This window comes from Triticum urartu, chromosome 1A (genome assembly GCF_056163025.1).
Source record: "Triticum urartu cultivar PI428250 chromosome 1A, HENAU_Tu73, whole genome shotgun sequence".
In the NCBI taxonomy this organism is placed as follows: Eukaryota; Viridiplantae; Streptophyta; class Magnoliopsida; order Poales; family Poaceae; genus Triticum; species Triticum urartu.
In genome coordinates this window covers 491,340,398-491,360,528 of record NC_141873.1, presented here as the reverse complement: position 1 = coordinate 491,360,528, position 20,131 = coordinate 491,340,398, and the positions used below count along the sequence as shown (strand labels likewise).

General features: G+C 42.7%; 1 pseudogene; it reads right to left on the bottom strand.

Moving 5' to 3' along the window:
* Positions 1-1,020: 1,020 nt before the first annotated feature.
* On the bottom strand, positions 1,021-4,276 carry LOC125532951 (uncharacterized; annotated as a pseudogene).
* Between the last annotated feature and the right edge of the window lie 15,855 nt (positions 4,277-20,131).

Sequence of the window (20,131 nt, the reverse complement as noted above, 5' to 3'; positions counted from 1 at the left end):
AAACAGATAGAGGAATGGTCAAATTAGCTCGCCTGCTCACCAAAAAGAATAAATGAAGAAATAAAAACCAGCCTTGCATTATAGTATGGTGGAACCGGGCTTGCAATAAACTCCCGAGGGCCTGGTTTATGGAAAAGGATTAAAAGACACCAGGTTTACATCATCAAGTGACATGAACGACAAGATGGGTACGGCGGCGAAAGGGGCCAACCACCAACACGTCACCGCTGGATAGAGTTGCATAAGGAAGTGGTGAAGTGAATCGCAAACGAACTCTGAACATGCTTCCATGATGAGCTGAGGCTTATGGGGAATCAGAAGAATACTTTTGATTGCAAAAACATAAATTTAGTATCTGGCAAACTGAATGATGGGATGTTACACAACCATTGTAGACTGACTTACTAATGTTTAATACAATACTTATTTTGCTATTTCTCACAATGTAAGATGTAGCAAAGTTCGGTGAGGTTAGGCCTGAATATCAGCAACAGAAAAAGCAAGCAAGAACAAATACGTCTTAGCTCGAGCTCAAGCTATTTAGGTAAGATAATAAGAACCAGTTCATCGACATATTTTGGATAGCTATAAAACACATTAAACTTCACATTAAGATTGTGAGATATACCTCAGTTGAGTAGATCCTCTGATTGGCCCCCTTGGAAAAATCACCAAACTTTTGCAGAAGAAGTGGAGGAGTTTAAGAATAATTGAATCTTCTGACCACCTCCTCCATCGATAAAAGAGAAGAAATTACATGGTAAAATTATATAGTCATCTGCCATAAAATGGAAAAATACAAACCATTAGCAAGTCTGGATTACACGATTGTGGAATTTCAACACATGACACCAGCAATATAACTAATACAGGAAAGTTACAAATGAGACTGTAAAATACAAAGAATGTAGGATAACATACATTCTTTCTTCTTGCAAGAACCCTTCACTTTGGCAGCATGCTCTCCAACTGCCTTCTTCTCTTCTTTGGTTCCAAAAAGGTTTGTTGTCATCGTCATTATCAACGGCAGTAGCCTGCAAAATACAGGATTCATGATGTTATACTTGTGATACTGAAATATTTAAATAAACCACACAAGTTCCCAATAACAACCAGGACATGAATCAGTTAAGCAGTTGACACACTTATGCAATAGAACACAAATGCCGTTTGATCCTGTGATGGACAGATCCGAGCCGTCGGATCAAAAATGATTCATGCGCTTGTGAGAGGAAAAATTACTTCTTTCTAGGAAAAACTGTACTAAAAATAGGAAAAATGTACAAAAATAAGTGAGAGCGTTGTGTTTGCCGCTGTTTTTCTACTACCGAGGTAAAAGAAGTGATGCGCGTGAGAAATATTATATCTGAGTGGGGTTTACCTGTATTGATTTTAACTTATATATATATATATATATATATATATATATATATCTTGTGTTTTTGCCTGCATATTTGAGATAGTATGGGCGGAACAATTAATATAGTGTAAGCCTAAAGGCATGAGCAGGCTAGAAGAAATAATTGGAACCTAGATGATTAAAATGAGAAAGACAAGGATCCATGTATACTTTTAAGTGGCCAACAAATTGAATAGGCAGAAGCAGAAAGGGGTTATAATACCCTGATTCTCTATTTATTACATGAAAATTCATTAAAGCACTGCAGGTGAGAAAAAAACTTGATCAACATATGAGTTTGCTGCATATTAGTGAATGAAATACAACAAAGTATTTCTAAAAGGTTACCATTCTTTTCCCAGGGGTTGCAAAGGTCTCCGCCATGTGGAAGACATAATAATAGTTGGGTGTTTTCTTGTTTTTGATTATCTTCCGTAGGTTATGGGTATTGTGATTATATAACTTGACTCTATTCCACCACACACAATAGCCACTAAACTCATCGATGTAGCAGACACAAGGTTCGCCTCTGCCAATTTACATGAAAACATACCATTAGTATTTTTTCTAATATAGAACTTGAGGCAGAGGGTTACCATCAACATCGTTGCTGGCATCAACTTGAGTTATATAGTTAGCATCAACTTGAGTTATGTAGTTAACATTAACATCAACACCAGCATCTAATTCCTCCTGTTTAACTGCGAGTCTCTGAAAAAACAGTAGAAGCATCACATTGATTTAATTGTTGGTGGTTTTAGCTAGGAGGGCTAATTGAAAAATATGACTGTGTTCATTAATACAACTATCTAAAACTAATCACATAGATCTATAATAGAACACAACTTCATAGTCTTTGTGGCTTCGTATAAAGTGGCTGTTCACATGGTCATTTTATAGAATGAGTAAAAATTGTAGGTTGGTATAATCATAACTTGTGACAATACTCACACAGTCACATGGTGATAACTCTAAATTCCACACATATAATTAGCATGCTGATAGTGTTATTATCATGTGAAAAAGATCATAAATTGACATATACATTTGCTGCTAGCCATGGCCTATCTACTTTTGTGTGAGTATTAATATATTCGAGTGTGGATTATTAGTAAGCAAGTTAAATACTTTCAGAGCATTAATCTGAAGCACATACTTACACATGGAGTGTGTAGGTTTCTTTCCTAACACTTAGAATGTTGACAATTTGCCCTTTTAAACTATAATAAAAACGCAGAGAAGCAAGTTTCCTTCCCCTTCTATTTATTAATCCACATGCTGATATGCTTCATGACGAGCAGGCATTTGCCATCCCTCATCTTCTTTCATGTTTGTGAGTACCTAAAAAATATGTGTATGTCCCTGTGTGTGTGTGTGTGTGTGTGCAGAGAAGCAAGTTTCCTTGTGTGTGCAGAACCGTATGTGCTCATGTGTGCCGCTCATCATGCTCATGTGTGCCGCTCATCAATTACTCCGCTATCTGAAACCTAACGCTAAATTGGATACCAAACAATGCAGAGAAATTGAGAGCAAGACCAGACTAAACTTCATCTGATCTCAATAAAAGGGATTATAAAACAGCTAGACTATCATACTATGCCATCTTCTTTTTCACGCCTCGGATAGTATATCTTTAAATAGAACTGTTCGTGCCAACTTAATGTATTGCAGCAATTCAAAGACAAATCTGATTCAGGTTCAGTATGACAAAGAACACATCACCAAGTGAAATGTGATTAAGGTTCAGTATGGCAAAGAACACGCCACCATGAGAAATGTGGTTTGTAGTGTCTAGTGAGCAAGTATGGTGTGTATTCATCTGTAACTTGATTACATGAATTCAGGTTCAGCATGTCAAGAAAGAGCAGTAGTGCAACGTATTAATGTGATTGGATGACCATGACCAGTATGTCAAAAGCTTCATCTTACCAGTACACTTCAAATAGTAGTATAAACACTGTCCTTGTAGGACAACAAAGCGAGGAAGCCAGTCATCGACATCAGCGTCGTCTATGATAGGTGGCTCCCCAGGAAATTGAGCCCATCTCTGCAACGCACAAGAGATCATTTAGAGTCACCAGTCTGTTGAACAGCTGTCACACAAATGAAGCTGTTTTGGGGGCAAGCAAACAAAAGTGCACTGGTTTCTTACGTACACTTCTGATATGGAGGTACCCGGAAAGGAGTGCATATCTCAAGGCTTCGTCAATATTTTCTAACCTGCAATGCTAAACTGTATGAATCACATCTGACGGAGAACAAAACACTGAATATAAATAGACACTTAGGTTCAGGTGAAAATCCACACAAATGTTGAGGCTGAATATTGAAGGGGTACTTCATCATACCGGGCTTTTAGCTAGGACACCCTTTCATCGGCATCGGCAATTTCACTTCGTAATGATTCTACTTCAACTCTTGTCAATTCGGTCTGATAACAGTGAAAACCGTCGGTGTACTTGTAAGACAGGATTCGTGATACATGACAGAAACAGAGGTCTGATATAGTTAGAAAACATTGTAATCTTGTCATCGTCCTTGTTGCTGGAAGACCACCTAATGCAAGGAATAGACAACAGTTGCAGAAGCGATAAACTCCCTTGACTCGTTTCGGGGTCCAAGAACGCCTATGTGGACTGTTTATTACAGGACAGGAACAGCAAGCTAAGCGTGTCAGTACACCCAGAATTAAAGGAAGAGGTTGAAAATTAAACAAGCCTTTGACAACCATTGTTCGTTCTGCCATGAGTATCATCACCTTGGTGACGGATCCATGTTGCTCTTACTTGTGGATAGACCATCAGCACCATCCATGGGCTCTTTCTCGGGCGTGAAGTGCTGCGGGAAGACCTCTATTCTTCCGTAAACACCATCCATCCAACGGCGCAGGTGCTAGAAGAAATTGCATAGTCTGTTTAACAATGATACAATGTAGCGTAGAATTAAGAAGTGTAAGACAATATCGATAGTGAAGTGGTACGCCACATATTAGACTATGTATTATCTGTTGAATGCATAGTTTCAGCAAAGGTATTCTACGCAAATAGGAAGGATCGTAATATGGTCCAAGCATCGGCTGAAAGCCTCAGATTGCTTCCACGAGCATGTTTGGGTGTTCTTACAATGCTGAAATTCTATTATTAAGACCAGTGCAATAAGCCATTAATCGACAGTTTTATTTATTATTCTATCATAATGGCTATACTATCCAAGAGCTATCACTCCCCCTAATTTTCTGTCTCGGAGAAGATGCACATTGGTCCATCAAAATAAAACACTAAAGCCTGGAGCACATTAGTTTGCAGTGATATATATAAATGTAGGTTTTTGGAACCTAGCTAAATCTGAGAATTGGCTAGATAAGATAGATGTGCAGGGGTAAGAAGAGGGGGTGGAGCTCACCAGGTTCAGGGGGGTAGGAGGAGGGAGGAGCCATGAGGGCTCGTGCCTCGTCCACCTGCAGCAGTTGCTAAGAGGAGCAGGGACGCGTCCGTGCACCTGCGTGACCAAAAGCAGCAACAACGTGAGGGGAGGGGAGGGGATTAGGGTTGGAGCAGGGGGAGGGTGGCATCCCGAGCAGGCCATTGCATGGGCGCGGAGCAGGCAGAGCATAAGCACTCGGAGGCCAAGGTCGGACGACATCGCCGGCGAATCTGCGAGCACCTTGGCCGCCGCCTGACCTGCTCACTCTCCCTCTTCTATTCCCTTCCCTTCCCTTCTGATGACGAGAGGGCGAGGCTGCGGGCTGCTACGCCGCCTTGGCCTGCTACTGCTGCTCCCCGCCGCCGCCGCCGCCGTCATGCTCCTCGTCCTCCCTCCTCTGCTGCTCGTCATCATTGGGGGGGCGCTCTGCTGCGGCGGATCTGGCCGCCAACGGCGCCGTTCGAGGCGGTGGGTGGCGGCGGCGATGTGGGTGGGAGGAGAGGAGGCGCGCGGGAGGGGAGCGAAGGCGGCGGCGAGGCGGGAGGAGCTGGGCGCGGGGCGAAGGCGCGAGCGAGGGAGGAGGGAGGCGGCTGCAGGAGCGAGCGAGGGAGGAGCGGCTAGGTCTCCAGCGCCCCCTTTTATACCCCTACCACGCGAAATGACCGAAATGCCCTGGTGGGGGCATGGTATTTACATTTTGTTGCCATTACTATTCATTACAGCAGTGATTCTTCCGGATCCGACGGCCCAGATCCTCCCACCTCTCGATCCAACGACCCAAAACCCATCAAGCATCGCGATCCGACGGCCCACGATCGCTGAACTCTGTGGAGCCTTGTAGGAACATCCTTCTCTTATCTCTTGATATCCACCTTCACGCCTCAATTTTCTCAGACTCGTTTCACACTTCTCTACTTGAAGCGTCATCCTGTGGCATCACTTGAGATGAAGTCATGCCCATGTTTTCATTTAAAAAAATACATAGAGTCCTTGCCTCCATCTAAAAAAACATTTTTTAGTCCTCATCTCCATCTAGAAAAAGAAGTAAAAAAAAATCATTAACGCAGCCTACCAGCGAGCGCCACTTTGCGTAGCCCTCCATTTAAAAATATGTATAGGGTCATCACCACCATCTAAAAAGAAAAAACATTTAAAAAAATTCCTCATCTCCATCTAAAAATAATATTCTGAAAGATTTTTCACCGCGGCCAACCAGCTTGCGCCACGTGGCATAGCTGGTTGTCCGTCCTTCATGCGACGCTTAATGGTTTTCTTTTCACCGCGACCAACCAGCTTGCGCCACATGGCATAGCTGGTTGACCGCCCTTCACGCGACACTTAATAGGTTTAATAATTGATTGAAGATCGAAATAAATCAGCTGCGATTCTTCGGGTGCCGTCACATGGGCAAGAGCGCGGTCATTTGTGTAGACAGATGCATGTAACAAAATACTCATGACAAAGAAAACTGCATTTACATCGGCGGAAATCTTCACCAAGTACCACAAAGATCATTGGCGATTGAATATTGGAGAAGCCATCTCCTTGACAGCATCGAGTCTCGGATGAACAAAAATGTCGTCATTTGCATAATATATATCTAACAACCAAACGATACAATGATTGCAGGGTCAGCGCTAAGATAAGAGTGCTCAATTCGTCTTATGCTTTCATTTGATCAAATTGTAAACTTTGCGTTTCCGACTTTATTATGCTCGTAAGTGTGGACTAGCAAAAAAACCATACATTGCAACGGGAGAAAAAAAGAACAGATGCGCCTAACCAATAACTACTCAAGACCTTAATAAGTCCATGTTATTTATTCGAACAGTCATCCCATCTGTATTGCCGCTTGTCCTTCTTTCACCCTCGCCGATGGTGGCCTCGATGCTCACACAATCACAACGTGTTTGAATGTGATCAATCCCAAGGCGTCTCTCTCTACGCATAAGATGAGAAATCCGCTTTCTTTTTTCCTGTGCGAGGTTTTGCCGACGCGCCCATGCGTTGTTACATATGCGAGGTTTTACTAGGTGTTCATATTCAATCCGGATCTACCGATACAAAAGAGAGGCGGGTCGTGCACTATTGATTAAGACATCACTAACATCATATTAAGATTCTAATCTTTAATCAAATTTCATATATAATATGTTAAAATTGAAGTTATGGTTTAAAAGATATGACTATTTTTAAAAACGTATGATATGTATTGCAGGTTAATTAAACCAAATGTCAGGGTGTTTTTCGCAAACAACGAACAGTTTTTCTAGAGTCACTCAAACCCGGACTGCGGGTTGATTCCAGGAAACTGCGCGGGGGGGGGGGGGGGGGGGGGGGGGGGAGGGGGGGTCCGCAAACAATGAAACATTATCTCTGGAATCACTTAAACCGGGGCTGCAGGTTGATTTTAAAAAAGAATGGGGATTTTCTGCAAAAAGATGAGGCGATGGACGGACAGAAACATTTTGTACATAATTAGTAGGTATAGTTTTTAGTTTTTTCTTTTGCCTGGAAACTTTCGATTATTCATCTTCAATCATGTGAGTACAATGAACATCAGAAATAAGGAAAGTTATATCTAGATCTGTAAATAACAATGTAGTCGTAACAAACTCACATATCGAGGGATTATGAAAGGCTTTCGTCTTTTACATTTCCAGGCCTAAATCCATGTTTGGAAAACCTTTAGCTTATAGAGCTCACAATTAATATATGGCAACCACATTTATCATTGGACTTAATCCTCTTGTAATGTCTCAAAGATCCATAGAAAAAAAGTTGACAAGCCACTTGTTTAACAATACTAGGACCGCACCTGAGAAAAATGTTTTCATAAACAAATATGATGAATATAACAACTTCAAAAGTAAAATAAGTGATCACGGTCACAAAAGTCTCCTTCTACACCCGTGCTCACCCGAGCTCGGGATGAACAGTAACTCAGAAAACATTTAAAAAATGTTCAAAAAATCTTAATTTTTTATGGCAAACTTTCACAAATGTTCTAAGTGCTTGTAAAATTTCATAATGAAATCACATTTGTGGAAGCCGTGGTAAAACAAATCAGTGGTTCAAAATTCTTTCGAAAGTAGCATTTTTAGAGTATTGATTTTTTTCACGACTTTCACAAATGTGATTTCATGATGAAATTTTACAAGCTCTTAGAACAGTTGTCAAAGTTTGCCATAAAAATTTTAGATCTTTTGAACATTTTGTAAATATTTTTTATTTTACTGTTCACACGAGCTCATTTGAGCTCTGGTGCAAAAACTTCACATCCACACGGTCAGCGTCATGATAGTCTTACTCAATTCGCCATTTGTCTTACTTTGATCGAAACGCAACTTCGGTAGCAAGCCTCACTTTTTTATGATCACTCTTCTACATCCTTAGGCATCTCCAACATTGACCCGTAAATTTCCTCCCGCGTCCGCTCGAGGACACGGGGGTCAGTCTACGGATGTGGATGCGGGAACCGGCCATCCAACGTGAAGGAAATATGCCCTAGAGGCAATAATAACGTTATTATTTATTTCCTTATTTCATTGATAAATGTTTATTATTTATGCTAGAATTGTATTAACCGGAAACATAATACATGTGTGAATACATAGACAAACAGAGTGTCACCAGTATGCCTCTACTTGACTAGCTCGTTTAATCAAAGATGGTTAAGTTTCCTAGCCATAGACATGAGTTGTCATTTGATTAATGGGGTCACATCATTAGAGAATGATGTGATTGACTTGACCCATCCCGTTAGCATAGCACTTGATCGTTTAGTTTGTTGCTATTGCTTTCTTCATGACTTATACATGTTCTTATGATTATGAGATTATGCAACTCCTGTTTACCGGAGGAACACTTTGTGTGCTACCAAACGTCACAACGTAACTGGGTGATTATAAAGGTGCTCTACAGGTGTCTCTGAAGGTACTTGTTGGGTTGGCGTATTTCGAGATTAGGATTTGTCACTCCGATTGTCGGAGAGGTATCTCTGGGCCCTCTCGGTAATGCACATCACTTAAGCCTTGCAAGCATTGCAACTAATGAGTTAGTTGCGGGATGATGTGTTACGGAACAAGTAAAGAGACTTGCCGGTAACGAGATTGAACTAGGTATTGAGATACCGACGATCGAATCTTGGGCAAGTAACATACCGATGACAAAGGGAACAACGTATGTTGTTATGCGGTTTGACCGGTAAAGATTTTCGTAGAATATGTAGGAACCAATATGAGCATCCAGGTTCCGCTATTGGTTATTGACCGGAGACATGTCTCGGTCATGTCTACATAGTTCTCGAACCCGTAGGGTCCGCACGCTTAACGTTTCGGTGACAGTTATATTATAAGTTTATATGTTTTGATGTACCGAAGGTTGTTAGGAGTCCCGGATGTGATCACGGACATGACGAGGAGTCTCGAAATGGTCGAGACATGAAGATTGATATATTGGAAGCCTATGTTTGGACATCGGAAGTGTTCCGGGTGAAATCGAGACTTTACCGGAGTACCGGGAGGTTACCGAAACCCCCCGGGGACTTAATGGGCCTTAGTGGGCCTTGGTGGAAAGAGAGTAGAGGCGGCCAGGGCATGGCCGCGCCCCCTCCCCCCTAGTACGAATAGGACAAGGAGAGGGGGGCGGCGCCCCCCTTCCTTCTTCTCCTCCACCTCTTTCCCCACTCTCTCCTAGTCCAATAAGGAAAAGGGGGGAGTCCTACTCCCAGTAGGAGTAGGACTCCTCCTGGCGCGCCCCTCTCTAGGCCAGCCGCACCCCCTTGCTCCTTTATATGCGGGGGCAGGGGCACCCCATAGACACAACAATTGATCGTTTGATTTTTTAGCCGTGTGCGGTGCCCCCCTCCACCATAGTCCACCTCGATAATACTGTAGCGGTGCTTAGGTGAAGCCCTGCGTCGGTAGAACATCATCATCGTCACCACACCGTCGTGCTGACGAAACTCTCCCTCAACACTCGGCTAGATCGGAGTTCGAGGGACGTCATCGGGCTGAACGTGTGCTGAACTCGGAGGTGTCGCGCGTTTGGTACTTGGATCGGTCGGATCGTGAAGACGTATGACTACATCAACCGCGTTGTGCTAACGCTTCCGCTTTCGGTCTACGAGGGTATGTGGACAACACTCTCCCCTCTTGTTGCTGTGCATCACTGTAACATCCCAAATTTTCAATTTGGAATGTTATACATTAGATCATCATGCATATCATATTTTATTTTGCATTTTGGTTGATCCAAGAAATTCTACGCAACTCAATGACCCACGGAGAGAGTTGGGGATTTTGTTATTTTCATATTTGAGTTTTCTCAAATTTTGAGAATAGGATCATTTGATTTTACTTATTTTATCATCAATTATTTCTATTACAAAAATATGAGAGAGGGAATAAAATGACTTTCCCAAAATAAAAAAATATTGAGGATTTAATAATAAAATCAAATAAGATTTTATTTCGGAGTTTTTCGGTGTTTTATTTGAATTTAGGAAAAAAATGCGTTTTTCAAAATTGCATCTAGGCCCCAAATAAATGTTCACCTTGTGCGGCTTGATTTTAGAAGCCCGTGAAAATTTATTTCGGAATTTTTGGAGTCCGTTTAGTATTTCTTTTTATTTTTCTTCCGAGCAGAATAATTAAAAAAACGAACCAACTTCGGGCCGTACCCGAGGGGCAGCCTTTAAATAGCGCCGCCCCGAGCCGCCCCAGCCCATCAGCCCTGCCTCGATCCGCGCGCGCCACCGGAGCCGCCGCCGACGATCCCGCCGCCCGAGGTTCGTCGCGCCTCGTTTTCCGTGCCGAAAAAAAGAGAAAAAAAAATATTCGGCGTTCATCGTTTTTCTTTTTCTCGGATTAAATCCGTGATTCCTGATTCGATTTTCGTTTTAGTTTAACTTTTCGCTCGTTTATCGGAATCGGGCGATTCAAGCGCCTAGAGATTCATCTCGAAACCCTCTATCCGTTTAACCAACTTAAACAAGATTTTACTACTGTAAAATTTGCCCTAGATCCAGATTACTAGAACGAAGTTATTTTCTTTCGCAGTTTGTTTTTCGTTGCTTCGTTCGATTTGATTCTTTTTGCCAACCGGAGTTCTTAAGTTGAACCTTCTGGTTAGATCTCTTATTTGAGTTTTACCTGTGCATTAGATGAGTACTTATTGTATGCTTGTTTGTTTGTCTGTGATAGAATACCCGGAGTGCGCCGCCTGTTACTTCGAATCGTTAGGTTTCGCGGATCATCAGCAAGGCAAGTAACACTTTGATCATACCTTTTCTACTACCCAGTTTTATTGCATTAGATCAATCATCACACATTGCATGATTATGATCTAATTAAATTGTGGGATGGGAAGGGAAGTAGATGAGGTAGTACCTATTACCTGTTTATTTTCAAACCTTTGGGAGTTACTTCGACGTTTGCTTATTGTGCCATGCTATGCTAGTAGACGTGGATTGGGTGAGTGAAATCCATGACATATGTGAGATTGTTAATTAATGGTTTATCTAAGGTGGCAAATTAAACACACATCTGGGTGGATTGAGGCACCTGGGTATTCTAGGACTTGCCTGTTTTCTTTTGGACCGCCACCCAGGCTCAAAGGGATCATGAGACTATTCATACTAGAAACTTCCGTGTGCAGCCACAAGCTATTATGGGCTCTAGTATAGTTGACTAAGTCGTGCGAACTCTTACAGTGGTAGACTAACAGATGTAGGGGATGTAGGTGGTACGGTCTACCCATCGTAAGGTGCTAGCGCTTCTGAAAGACTATGTCTCGGTCATCCGTCTTCTCAAACACCATGTAGTGCGAGAAACCAAACGGAGGCGATCGAGTCTTGTGGGGAAAAGTGCGCAAACCTCTGCAGAGTGTAATAAACTAATCATGGTTAGCCATGTCCCCGGTTATGGACATCTTGAGTATCTAGTACTTGAATTTTCATGTGAATCTCAACATGTTACTTTAATTAATATTGTTGGGTTTTAATGTTGATGCTTAATTGAGATTGAGAATGCTGTCAACCATTCTCAATGTTTAACAACCATCATGATAGTAATTAAATTTTATTCCTTTGAATTAGGGAAAAATTGGCTTTACGCAAAACTGTAACCATAGAGCTTTCCACCAGCCAAATATGCATATAGTATAGCTGTTTCATTCCATTACTCTCTATGTGTTACCTTGCCAGCATATTCCATGTGCTGACCCGTTTCGGGCTGCAACGTTAATGTTGTAGACTTTTCAAACGACGATTAAGGAGTTTTTAGGTCGTGGTCCTATACTCAGTGATGCCGTTGGAGTTGATGGACTCACTTATCTTCCATGCCTTCCGCTGTTATCGTTATTAGATGGCCTTAAGCCATACTTATTGTAATAAGTTCTCTTTTGAGACACTCGATGTAATAAGTGTGTGATTGCTACTCTGTTATAAATCCTTCGAGTACTGTGTGGTGTCAGCATTACTGATCCAGGGATGACACCGGAGCACATAGATCAGACTATTTGAGGTCTCGTCGCTACAGAGATGGTATCAGAGCACACATTTACTGTAGGACACGACCACTAAGCACAAGACCTAGATCACTATTCACTCTCTTCTCTCCTGACTTCTCATCTTTTCTACTCTTTAGGATGGCGGATGCAAGGAACAAGTTCACGCAACCGGATGAAGATACACCCTTTGGACGTCACTTGAAGGAAGTCACTAAATACCTGAACATAGGAGTACCAAGCTTCACGGGAACCTACAACGCCACTTTACCTGAAGAAGAGCGCTGGATGATTCAAGTTCAAGTTCCAGGAAGGACGTTCATGCCAGTCACTGAGCCCATAGAGTTTTCTTTTGATGCACCAACTTGGAGTCTAGGAAAGAGCATGGCAGCTCACATCGCCATGGGATGCATTGGAGAAGTCTACCGCAAGGATCTCAAGGATACTATCTACCAGATTTGTGGGTGCCGAGATGAACACTGGGAGATGATCAGCACCAGGAAGGATAGATCAATTGCAGCTTTTATCCAGGAGCTAAACCAGCACATTCGACGATAGGAGAACCAGATGTGCGCCGACTTGATAGATCTGAAGAAGGCTAAGACTAGAATCAAAGAATTGGAGGAAGAACTCAAGGCTACACGTGAAGATTATGAAGAGGAAATTGAAGTACTGGTAGAGAAGAATGACGACCTGATCAAGAAGATTGGAATATTTATGGGAGACCCTACACCAGTGGATGAAGACGAAGAACCCAAGGAAATTAGCCCGGAAGACTACATCATCATCGACGACACCGATTCGGAACCAGATAGTAGCGATGATGACTATGTTGATGAAGCTGGAGCAGATATCATGGAGTCTGCAACCGAAGAATATTTATAGTAGACCACCTCATTAGTAGTAGTAGTCCACCATGTAAATATAGTAGTCCGAGCACTTTTGCGATAGTTAGATCGATTGTATGCCCTTGTTTGATTGATTGAAGTGAATTGTTTGTTTTGCCTCATGTGCATATGGGTAGTGTTTTCTCTTTAGACCCCCTCTATTCTTATATCTCATCTTTTATAAACCCTCAGATGCCTTCGAGACGTGACCCCGGATTTGCCTTTCCACCGGAGCTCACCCAGTTGATCCAGGAGCAAAACACATTGATGCAGTTGCTAGTCCAGAATCAGAATCAGGGGAACAACAACAGCAACCCACCACCACCACCACCTGTTGACCACTTAGCCCATTTTCTTAGGCTGAATCCGCCGGTGTTTTCTAGTAGCACCGAGCCGATAGTAGCATATGATTGGCTCCGCAAGACAGCTAGGGAGTTGACTACAGCAGGATGCACAGATGCGGAGAAGGTGAAGTTTGCCGCACATCAGTTAGAAGGACCCGCAGCATCATGGTGGGAGAATTTCACAGCCACTTTCCCTGTAGACACTGTCACATGGGACCAGTTTCAGCAGGCTTTTCGTACTGCACACGTTTCAGCAGGAGCTATGGCCATGAAGAAGCGTGAGTTTCGCAACTTGCGCCAAGGAGGAAGGACAGTTGGCCAGTATGTGGAGGAATTTAGTAAGCTAGCACGTTATGCCCCAGATGACATCGCTATGGATGCAGCTAAGCAGGAGAAGTTTCTAGAAGGACTGAATGACGAGTTGAGCATGCAGTTGATGGTAGCAACCTTCAACAACTACCAGGAGATGGTAGATCGTGCTCTTATGATTGAAGGGAAGCAGCAGCAAATTGAGAATCGCAAGAGGAAGTATGGACAAGGAAAGTACAATTTAAGGAGCTCAGCAGAAGCCACGTTTTACCCCTAGACCGGGAGGACATTTTCAGCATACCCATGGAGGAGGTAGCTCGCACAATCACAATGGCACCAAGAATGGTAATGGCAATGGAGGAAGCAATGGCCAGAACCGCACCAACCCCTCAACCCCAGCCAAGAAGGACTTGAGCCAAGTCACTTGCTTTAAGTGTTCGAAGATAGGACATTATGCAAATGAATGTCCTGAATTGCAAAATGGAAATAGCAATGGAAGTTCTGGGAAGAAGCCGAACCCTTTTAACAGGGGACAAGTGAACCACGTTAGTGTGGAGGAGGTTGAAGCTCAGCCCGATGCAGTAATAGGTAAGTTTTTGGTTAAGTCATTTACTGCACTCGTTCTTTTTGATACTGGCGCATCGCATTCATACATCTCAAGGGGATTTGTGGATAAGTATAACCTACCAACCCAAGCCCTTAGGTCACCCATGTTAGTAACCTCGCCCGGAGTAGAGTATGTGGCTAGTCTATGGTGTGATCGGTTACCATTAAGGATTGGTAACTATGTTTTTCCCTCAGACCTAATAGTATTGGAATCTCAAGGATTGGATGTGATATTAGGCATGGATTGGTTATCAAAGTATGAAGGGAATATAGAATGTGCTAGTAAGTCAATTTTGCTTACCACCCAAGAAGGGAGAAGGATCAAGTATGTATCCCGACATGTGTCAAAGAGGACTCGAGTAAATTGCTTAATAGGAGTTGTGCAGGAGGAAGTACCAGTGGTAAGGGATTTTCCCGATGTATTTCCAGAGGAGTTGCCAGGCATGCCACCGGATAGAGACATTGAGTTTTTGATTGAGCTATTGCCAGGCACAGGGCCAATATCAAAGAGACCATATAGGATGCCAGCAAAGGATTTGGTGGAAATTAAGAAGCAGATTAAGGAGTTACTGGATAAGGGATATATTCGCCCAAGTTCTTCGCCTTGGGGATCGCCAGTACTTCTAGTGGAGAAGAAGGATGGATCGTTAAGGATGGTTGTTGATTATCGAGGATTGAATGAAGTAACGATCAAGAACAAGTACCCACTACCAATGATCAACGATCTGTTTGATCGATTGCAAGGAGCTAAGGTATTTTCCAAGATCGATCTGCGATCAGGATACCACCAGTTGAAGATTTGAGAACAGGATATTCCTAAGACAGCTTTTACCACCAGGTATGGGCTATATGAGTACACCGTTATGTCATTTGGTCTGACTAACGCACCTGCCTATTTTATGAACATGATGAACAAAGTGTTTATGGAGTTTTTGGATAAGTTCGTCGTAGTGTTCATTGATGATATCCTGGTTTATTCGAAGAATGAAGAGGAACATAAGGAGCATTTGCGTTTGGTACTTGGAAAGCTCAGAGAACATCAATTATATGCCAAGTTCAGTAAATGTGAGTTTTGGTTGAAGGAAGTAGGATTCCTTGGACATGTTATATATGGAGAAGGTATAGCAGTAAATCCCGCTAAAGTTGAAACCGTGACCAAGTGGGAAGCCCCAACAACAGTTGGAGAGATCCGGAGTTTTCTTGGACTCGCAGGATACTACCGGAGATTTATTGAGAATTTCTCAAAGATTGCGAAGCCTATGACCGAGTTGTTGAAGAAGGATACCAAGTTCATATGGACAGAGGAGTGTGAGGCTAGTTTCCAGGAGTTGAAGAAACGTTTGGTTACCCCACCAGTGTTGATTTTGCCAGACCAGACCAAGGATTGTGAGGTGTATTGCGACGCTTCACGTCGAGGACTTGGAGCAGTGCTTATGCAAGAAGGGAGAGTTGTTTCATATGCCTCAAGACAACTGAAGCCTCATGAGTTGAATTATGCCACGCATGATTTGGAGTTAGCAGCCGTAGTGCATGCTTTGAAGACATGGAGACATTTTCTCATTGGAAACCATTGTGAGGTGTACACGGATCATAAGAGTTTGAAGTACATTTTCACACAGAAGGAGTTAAATCTCAGACAAAGGAGATGGTTGGAGCTCATCAAGGATTATGATATGAGATTGCATTACCACCCCGGAAGGGCTAATGTAGTAGCAGACGCATTAAGCCGCAAGAGCCATGTCAATATGTTAATGACAGGAGAAATACTAAGGGAGTTAGCCGAAAATCTTCGTGAACTATGTTTGGAAATAGTTCCAAGAGGTTATGTAGCAGCATTGGAGATTCAGTCAACTTTGATGGATAAAATCAGGGAAGCTCAGAAAGCTGACAAAGAGATTGCCGCTATAAAGGAGAAACTGAGCAAAGGAAAAGCTAAAGGATTTCGTGAGGATGAGCACGACACCCTATGGTTTGAAGACCGCGTTTATGTGCCCAATGACCTGGAGATCAGGAAGTTGATTTTGCAAGAGGCACACGACTCACCGTATTCAATTCACCCAGGAAATACCAAGATGTATCTGGATTTGAGGGATATTTTCTGGTGGACCGGAAGAAGGATATTGCGGAGTATGTAGCAGTTTGTGATGTATGCCAGAGAGTAAAGGTAGAGCATCAGAAGCCAGCAGGATTGTTACAACCATTGTCGATACCCGAATGGAAGTGGGATAAGCTAGGCATGGATTTTATCACGGGATTGCCCAGGACTCGTTCAGGCTATGACTCGATTTGGGTTGTAGTTGATCGATTGACGAAAGTAGCTCATTTCATCCCAGTAAAGACTACTTACACCAGTGCTAAGTTGGCAAAGATATACATGACCAGGATCGTATGTCTGCATGGAGTTCCAAGGAGTATCGTATCGGATAGAGGAACCCAATTTACCTCAAAGTTCTGGAAGCAGTTGCACGAAACTTTGGGTACCAGGCTAGAATTCAGTACAGCTTTTCATCAACAGACAGATGGACAAACCAAGAGAGTAAATCAGATTTTGGAGGATATGCTAAGAGCTTGTGCGCTAGATTATGGATCTAGTTGGGACGATAATTTGCCATATGCAGAGTTCTCTTACAACAACAGTTACCAAACCAGTTTAAAGATGGCCCCTTTCGAAGCATTGTACGAAAGGAGGTGCAGGACACTGTTGTCATGGGACGAAGTTGGAGACCGTCAGTTGTTTGGTCCTGACTTGATTAAAGAGTCTGAACAGAAGGTGAGGCTGATTCGCGATAGGCTCAAGGTAGCCCAGTCCAGACAGAAAAGTTATGCAGATTCTAAACGCAAGGAGACAGTTTACGAAGTCGGAGACAGAGCTTATCTTCGAGTATCTCCACTTCGGGGAACAAAACGTTTTGGAGTTAAAGGGAAGTTAGCACCACGATTTGTAGGATCATATCGAGTTTTGGAGCGTATGGGAAAAGTGGCCTACAAGTTGGAATTGCCTGAAGGATTGTCAGGAGTACATGATGTGTTCCACGTTTTTCAGTTAAAGAAATGTCACGCGGAGATGGTTGACATACCGTTGAGAGACACAGTGCCATTGGAAACTATTCAGTTGGATAACGATTTGACCTACGAGGAGAAACCAGTCAAGATTCTCGAGATTGCCAGCCGAGTTACCCGCAACAAGGTTATCAAGTTTTGCAAAGTTCAGTGGAGTCACCACACAGAGGATGAAGCCACCTGGGAACGAGAGGAAGATTTGCTCAAAGACCACCCTCACCTATTTTCTAGCCAACCCGAATCTCGAGGGCGAGATTCATCTTAAGGGGGGTAGGTTTGTAACATCCCAAATTTTCAATTTGGAATGTTATACATTAGATCATCATGCATATCATATTTTATTTTGCATTTTGGTTGATCCTAGAAATTCTACGCAACTCAATGACCCATGGAGAGAGTTGGGGATTTCGTTATTTTCATATTTGAGTTTTCTCAAATTTTGAGAATAGGATCATTTTATTTTATTTATTTTATCATCAATTATTTCTATTACAAAAATATAAGAGAGGGAATAAAATGATTTTCCCAAAATAAAGAAATATTGCGGATTTAATAATAAAATCAAATAAGATTTTATTTCGGAGTTTTTCGGTGTTTTATTTGAATTTAGGAAAAAAGTGCGTTTTTCAAAATTGCATCTAGGGCCCAAATAAATGTTCACCTTGTGCGGCTTGATTTTAGAAGTCCGTGAAAATTTATTTTGGAATTTTTGAAGTCCGTTTAGTATTTCTTTTTATTTTTCTTCCGAGCGGAATAATTAAAAAAAATGAACCAACTTCGGGCTGTACCCGAGCGGGACACCGCCCGGGGGCAGCCTTTAAATAGCGCCGCCCTGAGCCGCCCCATCCCATCAGCCCCGCCTCGATCCGCGTGCGCCGCCGGAGCCGCCGCCGCCGCCGCCGACGATCCCGCCGCCCGAGGTTCATCGCGCCTCGTTTTCCGTGCCGAAAAAAAGAGAGAAAAAAAATATTCGGTGTTCGTCGTTTTTCTTTTTCTCGGATTAAATCCGCGATTTTTCTGATCGCGATTCCTGATCCGATTTTCGTTTTAGTTTAACTTTTCGCTCGTTTATCGGAATCAGGCGATTCAAGCGCCTAGAGATTCGTCTCGAAACCCTCTATCCGTTTAACCAACTTAAATAAGATTTTGCTACGTTAATGTTGCAGACTTTTCAGACGACGATTAAGAAGTTTTTAGGTCGTGGTCCTATACTCAGTGATGCCGTTGGAGTTGATGGACTCACTTATCTTCCAAGCCTTCCGCTGTTATCGTTATTAGATGGCCTTAAGCCATACTTATTGTAATAATTTCTCTTTTGAGACACTCGATGTAATAAGTGTGTGATTGCTACTCTGTTATAAATCCTCCGAGTACTGTGTGGTGTCAGCATTACTGATCCAGGGATGACACCGGAGTACAGAGATCAGACTGTTTGAGGTCTGGTCGCTACAATCACCATGATCTTGCGTGTGCGTAGGAAATTTTTGAAATTACTACGTTCCCCAACAGTGGCATCCGAGCCAGGTTTTATGCGTAGATGTCATATGCACGAGTAGAACACAAGTGAGTTGTGGGCGATATAAGTCATACTGCTTACCAGCATGTCATACTTTGGTTCGGCGGTATTGTTGGATGAAGCGGCCCGGATCGACATTACGCGTATGCTTACGCGAGACTGGTTCTACCGACGTGCTTTGCACACGGGTGGCTGGCGGATGTCAGTTTCTCCAACTTTAGTTGAACCGAGTGTGGCTACGCCCGGTCCTTGCGAAGGTTAAAACAGCACCAACTTGACAAACTATCGTTGTGGTTTTGATGCGTAGGTAAGAACAGTTCTTGCTAAGCCTGTAGCAGCCACGTAAAATTTGCAACAACAAAGTAGAGGACGTCTAACTTGTTTTTGCAGGGCATGTTGTGATGTGATATGGTCAAGACATGATGCTAAATTTTATTGTATGAGATGATCATGTTTTGTAACCGAGTTATCGGCAACTGGCAGGAGCCATATGGTTGTCGCTTTATTGTATGCAATGCAATCGCCCTGTAATATTTTACTTTATCACTAAGCGGTAGCGATAGTCGTAGAAGCATAAGATTGGTGAAACGACAACGATGCTACGATGGAGATCAAGGTGTCGTGTCGGTGACGATGGTGATCATGACGGTGCTTCGGAGATGGAGATCACAAGCACAAGATCATGATGGCCATATCATATCACTTATATTGATTGCATGTGATGTTTATCTTTATGCATCTTATCTTGTTTTGATTGACAGTAGCATTATAAGATGATCCCTCACTAAATTATCAAAGTATAAGTGTTCTCCCTGAGTATGCACCATTGTGAAAGTTCTTCGTGCTGAGACACTACGTGATGATCGGGTGTGATAGGCTCTACGTTCAAATACAACGGGTGCAAAACAGTTGCACACGCGGAATACTCAGGTTAAACTTGACGAGCCTAGCATATAACAGATATGGCCTCGGAAAACGGAGACCGAAAGGTCGAGCGTGAATCATATAGTAGATATGATCAACATAGTGATGTTCACCATTGAAACTACTCCATCTCACGTGATGATCGGACATGGTT